This window comes from Peromyscus leucopus, chromosome 4 (assembly GCF_004664715.2).
Source record: "Peromyscus leucopus breed LL Stock chromosome 4, UCI_PerLeu_2.1, whole genome shotgun sequence".
In the NCBI taxonomy this organism is placed as follows: Eukaryota; Metazoa; Chordata; class Mammalia; order Rodentia; family Cricetidae; genus Peromyscus; species Peromyscus leucopus.
The window spans coordinates 101,223,879-101,232,890 of record NC_051066.1 but is presented as its reverse complement, the minus strand read 5'-3'; positions in this window follow the sequence as shown (position 1 = coordinate 101,232,890).

Here is a 9,012-nt window from a genome sequence, read left to right as displayed (position 1 = left end):
GCAAACTCACTTTCCCAGTGAGCCTTCTCTCTGGGCCCAGGCTTTCAATTTTATCTATATGCTCAGAACTTCCTCAGTTTCTAGCAACGGTGAGGCATTCTACTCATTTTCCGACTTGAGCTATTATCCTGCTGCCCTCTGGTTACAGTTAACGGTTTCTAGACCCAGCTTTGGCTTCAGCAAAACTCAATTTATATCCAAGAGGCCATTCTGAAAAAAACTTAAATTGTTGCCCTCCCTCCCCTCAGCACTGTTTACTATCAGAATATTTTTCTATTTACATTTCGTGTTACTACAGACTGTACGTGTATATTGTTAGGATTCTGCTCTCATTCCTCGGGGGCTGGCGTCTTATGTCATCAGCAGGCGCTGGCGACTACCCACCAGGCCTGGCTCTTCCCTCTTTACCTTTCCCTCCCAATAAAGCTCTAAGAACTAACCAGCGCCACCAACCAGCGCCGTTTTACTATCGTATATTTTTTCTGGTCCATTGTCTACTTATTGGTTAGATACAAAATCTACAAGGGAAGGACCCTATAGACTTTGGCCTTTCCTGGTGTCTGATGGTGGGTTTCAAAAGGCCATACCAGGCCCAGGGTCGATTTTTGCCTGCTGCCTGAGGATCAAGATGTAGCTCTCAGCTATTGCTCGATGCTGTGCCTGTCTGCTTCCTGCCATGATAATGGACTGACCCTCTGGAACTGGAAGCAAACCCCCAATTAAATGCTTTCTTTATAAGAGTTGCCTTGGTCATGGTGCCTCTGCATAGCATTGAACACTAAGACAGAGGTCTCGTTCAGTCAGCCAGACCTCTGTGTATTACTTCCTTTCACAAATCTTAGCATTTGTGTCCATTCCTTTACAACAAAATTGTTGTTGGGTTGGAGAGAAGGTTCAGCTGTTAAGAGCTCTTGGTGATCATGCATCAGACCCGGATTTGGTTAGCAGCATCCACACTGGGTGGCTCACAACAGGCTGTAACTCCAGCTTCAGGGGATCCAACTCCATCTTCAGGCTTTGGAGAGCACATGTACACACGATGCATGTACACACAATCAGGCCCACACAAACATATATAAAAAATATATTCCTTTCAATTTTGTACAGGAATGTGTATGTGCTTTGATCATATTTCTCCAATTATTCTGTCTTATCCCATCCCCTGCCACCAAATCCCTTCTCATGAAGTACCTCTCGCGCGCGCGCGCGCGTGTGTGTGTGTGTGTGTGTGTGTGTGTGTGTGTGTGTGTGTGTGTTCTTCTTTGTGGCCCACAGCATTGAACTAGATTTGCTTTCTTGAGCATGGCTGGGCAACCATTAACTGTCTTTAGTTCCTCAGGGGGAGCTGGGGCCTTGTTTGCCAATTGTATTTATTTTCTTAATTAATTCATTATGTGTTTGAGACAGGATCTCATGTATCTTCATGACCCACACTGGCCTTGGAAAGGGTGACTTTGGACTTCTGATTCTCTTGCCTCTACCTCCTTAGTGCTGGGTTGCAGGTGTGATCCCCTATGCCTAATTTAAACAGGAACTGAGGGTGGAACCCAGGGCTTTGTGCAGTCTAGGCAAGCAATTTATCAACTACACTGTATCTCCCACCCCCAGTTGCTCTAATTTTTATATTTATTTATTTATTTATTGGTTTTTTGAGGCAGGGTTTCACTCTGTAGCTCTGGCTATCCTGGAACTCACCCTGTAGACCAGGATGGCCTTGAACTCAGAGATCTGCCTGCCTCTGCCTCCCAAGTGCTGGGATCAAGATATGTGCCACCACCACCCAGCTCCTCTAATTTTTAATTGATTTTTCTTCCTTGTATTGCTTTTCAAAATAAGAAACAGGTATGATGCTTTCCCTAAACTTCTACACACACCCACTCCTTAAGGGAAATACTCCCAATGTTTGGGCTTTTTGTACTGGAATTTACTTCTCTGTTTCTAGATTATGTGTTGATATTTTTTTAAAAATGATATAGAACTTACCTTCTGAATTAGGATAATTCTTTTAAAAGTGTCCTAAACACAGTCCTGGGAATAGTTTCATAAGGATTTTTTAAGCAAGTCTTCTCTTGAAGGACCTTTATCATGGCTCTATCATTCACTACTGAGATAAATAGTGTGATACTTTTAAAAAATATCAGTTTCCAGCTAATTGTTTTTCCATTTGTTTTATAGGAGCTACATCTGATCTGCCCATTATTTTTGTATTGTTTTTCCAAACATGCTACAGGAAACACACATTTAATCTTTTCTCAGTTACGATTTCCCCCAGAGCCTCCTCCTCCATGGTCTGGCTCTGGTCTGTGGTGGTTGGGTGGGCTCTAGCAGGCCTGGGCATGGCAAACACAGGCCTGGGCATGGCAAACACATGTCGCCTTGTACCCTTCTCCCCATTCCCTTGCATTCCCAAAGCTAAGCCACCAAGGTCTCTGCCCTTATTTGGCCACTTCCTCCTCCTGAGGCTGACTACTAAGGTCCAGCTCTCAAAAGTATTGAAGTCCAGCAATCAAAAGCCCCCTTTTGGCTGTCCTAATTAACATGCTCAATCAAAATTAATCACCTCATCCTAACACAGGCAGGGCTTCTCCTGCTGCAAGCCGCAGGAAAACATAATGGAATTCAGCTGCTATCACAAAAGCTACTACTTGGAAAAGTCAAGGACTTCTCCAAGGTGAAGCCATGGCTTAAAGAGTCTTGGTGATATTTTAGCTTTTGTATATATATTTGCTGGTTCCTAAAATGATTTTCTTGTGTGCTTCCAAGAACTCCTAACAGTGTATTTATCTAAAATGCCTGTTAAGCATCCAAGGCCATATGAAACAACACCTGTCTCCTAGGTCAGGTGGGTAGCTTTATTTCTTTGCAATTTAGGGTGAGACCCTCCTTTCTTATACAACCTTACTAATAGACCCCTAACTTCTTACCTAACCACTTCTAGGAATGTAGACTGAGCACACAGACCCCCTTTTTGATATACTAACTGGTCATCAGCACTCAGTTGATCTCCTCTTTCACCACTCCCATTTTCAGGTTGTAAAAGAAAGCCTGGTGGTCATTGCCTGAGGAAAATTCTTACCTGCTGTTATGACCCTGTAGAATTCAAGCCTGGTGATCTTGCCTGACCAGGGGATTGCTATTGCTTGGGTTTATAACTGGATTCCTGGGAGACTTAGGGGGAACATGGAGAATGAATAGACCAAGAACGGAGAGAGATAAGGAGGATTTTGACCAGAGAGTATGTGTGGACGAGATGGAAGATGAGGAAGAGTCAGATGGGAAGTACTAGCTGGGTATGAACAAGATGAAAAGGACCTAGATGAGGCAGAATTAAGAAGAGAGACTTAAGATAGAACTTAGAAGGAGCAGTAGATAAATACAGAGAGAAATCGGGCAAGAAAGGAGCTAGGCATGAGAACAGAACTGAAGCTGTGTAAATAGGATGTTATGCCAGAGGAATTAAAGCAGGTAGACTATAGAGCTCGGTGTGCTGAGATTGTATTTCCCAAAAATAGTCCTCGAGGTTCGTAGTTCTCTCTCCTGAGCCCCTGGGATGTATAATATTAAGGCTGGTCTCACTAATATTATACAAGATTCTCCTTTCACCTTTATAAACTTACACTTGTCTGCTGTGGATTTTGTTGTCTTGAGAGCTATTCTTGGTTCCTATGACTTTACCAGCAGGTGCATAGAGGATGATTAGACATGAGTCTGAGTGCAGGTGTCTGAGTGGTCTGCACTTGGCGTGCTGGGGATGGTCTGTATGTCAAATGCTCTGAGGTCAATAAATAAAACTGATTGGCGTGGTTAGCAGGAAGTAGGTGGACTAACAGAGGGAAATAAAAGACAGGAAGCAGGGAGAGCTGCGCCGCCATGACCAGCAGCATGTAAGATGCCGTGAGCCGCCAGCCACAAGGTATAGATTTATGGAAATGGATTAATTAAGCTGTAAGTTCGCCTGCCCCTATAGTCTGTATGCAATATGTCTCCTGTCTTTTGGTCTCTCATGTCCTGCTGACCTTTGTCTGACTGTGGCGGCAGGAAAACTACAACTGTCTCCACTTCTGTTGTCAGAGAACTTTGTCTCTGAGGTGTCCTTGTGATCGTCATGTCCTTCCCCTTCAGTTGTGACTTTTGTTCTTTTGCTTTGTCCTGGCAAATAAGTCTTGTGCGAGAATCACTCTTGTTCTTGTGACGTCAAGGTCTTCATGTGATTTTTCCTGCTGAAGTGGCGTCATCTCTTGACATTTCATGGATGTCTCTTCATTTTGTCATTTTGCTGGAGTCCTTTCTCTAGTAGTTTCTGAAGAGATTCGAGTGAGAAATTGTTTGAATCCTTGCATCTCTTATCATGTAATAATTACAACTCCCTTTGCCTTGTCCCAGATCAAAATCTCACTTCACTCAAGACTCAGCCAGGAGTGACTTCTGCTCCCATCCTTATCTCCTGCAACACTTACTATATCATTTATTTGTCACTTAGCTCTGGTGTGTGAGCTCATATCTTATCTTCCAGATTAGCGAAGTCATATCATTTCATGAATGCTTCAAAGTGCTTACCTGAGTGTTTTACTCAAACCAAAATGTTGCTTGACTTATAATACCCACCACTTTGATTGTGTCCTTCCATATCTTTTGTTAATTTGGGTATAGGAAGTACTTATTGAGATCACTTTTCATCTGGCGTTATTTTTGACTGAACAGAGAAAGGGCCATTAGCCTAGTGAAAAAGAGTGTCAGGATTCTGAGGGAGGAAACAGGACAAATCATTGTTAATGACAGTGGAGATATAGTTCAAAACAAACATCGACTTTAAATCTAAGCTACTTCAGTTAAGAGCTAGATATTGTGGGGGGACACAAAACAGCTTGACCACATAGCTGCCGTGACAGGCTTAGAAGCCTAGACAAAGCTTCTGGCAGGCAACACCTGGACCCAGGCAGGAAAGGCCATAAGCTGACCCCACCCAGGAAGGCCTGCATCTAAGGGAAATACCTGACATTCCAAACATTCCCTATATCCTTAAACAAATGTCAGCCAATCAGGGTCCTGGACCCTGGAAATCCCCTCACTCCAACCTCTGCTATGACAAAACAAAACAAAACAAAACAAAACAGAACAAAACAAAACACAAAACAAAACACCAAACTGCCTGGGCTCAGGGCTCTGCTCTCACCAATGGCTGTGTAGGACAGAGTCCAAGCTCTGAGCTTGAAAATAAAGGCTCTCTGCTTTTACATCTGGGATTCAGTCTCCCCGGTGGTCTTTTGGGGGTCCCCGCGATCTGGGCATAACAATATCTCCCCACCACAGTTTTTCGGGCTGCAGCTATCGGTCCCGCTAGCTGATTTAATTGCATGTGCCCAGTGGCAGCTGGAGGACTGATAGGAGCTTTGGGAGCAAAGTTTGCCATGCGACCTCAGCTGCTCTAGTATCAGAATCCTCATCCTTCCACCGCCCCTGCAGGTTCTACACGCCCCCAGAAGACTGACAACTCAGTGAACCTGCCCATGCTCTCAGGTGCTAAGTGACTGCTAAATTAATCAGGATTCTTCATTTAGGAGTTGATTGGACCTTTCAGAAGTGCTTCATTCTCGGGGCTGAAGCTTCTTCCCTAGGCCACGCTCTCTAATTTCCCTCCTCCTCCTGGGCTTCCTTTTCCCAGATGCGGTTCTGATCCTTCTCAACTTCTTATGCTTCAAGCTTAAAACAACCTAAGAAAGTCAGATGTGATGGCACACATCTTTAAACCCAGCTCTTGGGAGGCAGAGGCAGGTGAATCTCTGAGTTCCCTAGCCTGGTCTACAGATCAAGTTCCAGGATAGCCAGGGCTACATTGTGAGACCCTGTCTCGAGAACAAACAAACAAAGCATTTTAAGAAGAGACTTTGTTTGTCTTCTTCTCGGGCCTTCCCCTCCTCTTCTGGACACCAGCTCATGCTTTGCCCTGTTTGATGGTTCTCCGTTGCATGGACCCGTATGTGAAATGGTAGATTTATTGTTTTTACCTGCTTGGGCTTCTGTCCTTCACTAGCATAGAAGCACTCTGGTGAGTTTAAAACTGTGATTTGGTGTGTTAGCCGGTGTTCTATTGCTGAGAAGAGACACCATGACCACAGCAACTCTCATAAGGAAAAAAATTTGATTGGGGCTGGCTTACAGTTTCAGAGGTTTAGTCCATTATCATCATGGTGGGACATGGCAGCATGCAGGCAGATATGGTGCTGGAGAAGGAGCTGAGAGTTCTACATCTGGATCAGCAAGCAGCAGGAAGTGAACTATCTCACTGGGTGCAACTTGAGCATAGGACCTCAAAGCCCACCCCCACAGTGACACACTTCCCCCAATAAGGCCACACCTACTCCAACAAGGCCACACTACCTCATAGTGCAACTTCCTTTGGGGGCTATTTTCTTTCAAAACACCACAATTGGTTTCTTTCCAAAGTTCTAATTATTGTTTTACCATTTCTTGTCTTCTTTTAAACTTACTAACATTTATTTCAGGTTTTCTTGTATACGTTTTATTGTTTTTTCTTTTAATTGAAATGTGTGCTTGATTTAGCATTTTTTAAAATATAAAATTAATCTAATTAATTTTTTTCTGGATAACACCCAGTCTTTAATCAAATGTTTGATTTTGTTAATCCTTTTTCATTTACATGAAATTATAACCTAGTATTTTAAGTGCTCGGGGTGCTTAATTTTGATAAGCCTCACTATTTGGGGTACTTTGAGTAGCCATTTTAAACAATGTTTACCTATGGCAATGCATTATTTTGAAAACGTCTCTTGCATGATAAGAGCCTGGAACGTTTGGATACAGCCAAAGTTAATAATACATCTTGAGGTCACTTAAGTTTAAGACTGCTATTCTGCTGTGTACTCAGCCTGTTTGTTTAACCTTTAAGAGAACAGTGGAAGAACCAACCTTACTTGCCTTGGATTTCTGATGTGTGATGTCCTTCTGTATGCTGCGAATATATGTTGCTTTTATTGGTTTGTGAATAAAGCTGTTTTGGCCTATGGCAGGGCAGACCATAGCTAGGTGGGAAAGCCAAACTGAATACAGGGAAAAAGAAGGGCAGAGTCCAGAGAGATGCTATCTAGCTGCCCAAGGAGCAACATGCCAGCAGACTGGCAATGCCATGGCCAGGTGGCAATACTTAGATTGTTAGAAATTATAGCTAGAGTTTTCCTGCCTGGCCCACAGTCAGGACAAATCTTTGTCACCTGCCAGTCCCACAGCCACTCAGACCCAACCAAGTAAACACAGAGATTTATATTGCTTACAAACTGTATGGCATGGCAGGCTTCTTGCTAACTGTTCTTATATCTTAAATTAATCCATTTCTATAATTCTGTACCTTGCCACGTGGCTCGTGGCTTACGGGCATCTTCACATGCTGCTTGTCATGGTAGCGGCTGGCAGTATCTCCTTCCGCCTTCCTGTTCCCTCAATTCTCCTCTCTGTTAGTCCTGCCTATACTTCCTGCCTGGACACTGGCCAATCAGTGTTTTATTTATTGACCAATCAGAGAAAATTAACATACAGACCATCCCACAGCAAGAAATGGGTTAATTTAAGTTGTAAGAGCTAGTTAATAATAAGCTTGAGCCATCAGGCAAACATTTATAATTTTTAATATAAGCCTCTGAATGACTATTTTATAAGTGGGTGCAGGACCAGGCAGGACTCAGAAAAGCCTCCGGCTACAGATTTCCCATGTAGTTAACATATACAACATAAGCTAATATGTAGTTGTAATCTTAAGTTATGTACTCTTCCATTCCTGTGGCACATAGAGAAAAGCATGCTATGGTAATAACTGCTAGAAACAGCAAATAGGTTGAAAGCAACCTTTCAGAATGATTATTCCCCATAAATGTTAAAAATAATATGTGGATGTTGCTGCTTGATAGGATTTGTTTGTTATCTGAGTGGTTGACTTAATCCCTTGTAAAACTGTTAAAGATTTATGTAAAGTATCCCTCATTCCTTCTTCCATGTAAACTTTCTGTGCTTTGTATAAAAGAGAGAGCAAAGCCCTTTGTTGGGGGCATAGACACACAGACAGACACAGGGTAAGAATCACAAGACAACATTCAGTCAGTCACACATCATGCAATAGACAAAGAATGATAAAGGCACAAGGAGAGGCAAGTAGAGAGTTCAAATCTGGCCTCTCATGGTTCAGTTACACCAAGTGGACATGAAGTTAAATTGATTTTTCTTAATGAGACCCCAGTGCCTTGTTGGTGACTGGAGGTTTATCAAACCAATGCATTTCCAACATGCTTTCTCCCTCTTCTTCCAGCGTCTCAGACCTCTGCCCAGCATCACTGGCCAGCGTCATCATTTTTCTACCCAACCTCCTGCGATGAGGGTCCTTTGTAGGAATGCTTTCTCAGATTTGGGGGGGCGGGGTTCGAAAACTCTTGCGTCCCTTCTCCATGGGGGTATATTTTCTTGGACAATAATGCAGGAATGGAAGAGATGCAGGCAGTGATGGAAGACTGTCCTTTTATTGTTCTTTGCTAGCCAACTCCATCTGAATTTAGAGCATCCCCAGATGGGCCAGAGCAACCTTGTTTCTCATGCTGAAGGTCACCCTTGGACATAGATGCCAAGAAAACAGGAAGTCACTTAGGATTCTGACACCAAAATTGAGATGTGTCTCTTTGCTTCTGTTCCGGAGGCCTTTCTACCATGGAACAAAGTCTGGGGCAGGCTGGGGCAGGTGGGAAGTGTGCTTTTGTAAACAGATGGTTACAGTAGGGGAGCTGGACAGGGGACTGGTGATACAGACAGAGAAGTGTGGAATCAAAAACACTGACCACCTGGGTCAATGTCTAAAATATAAAATTAATAAGAAAATTAATTATTCTTGTGCAACTTCAGAATGCCTTAATTTTGCTAATGTACTATTTTTAAATTTTTGGCCCGATACACCATTATGGGGTCTAGAGAGATGGCTCAGTAGACTGTTTGCCCATACAAATGAGAAGACCTGAG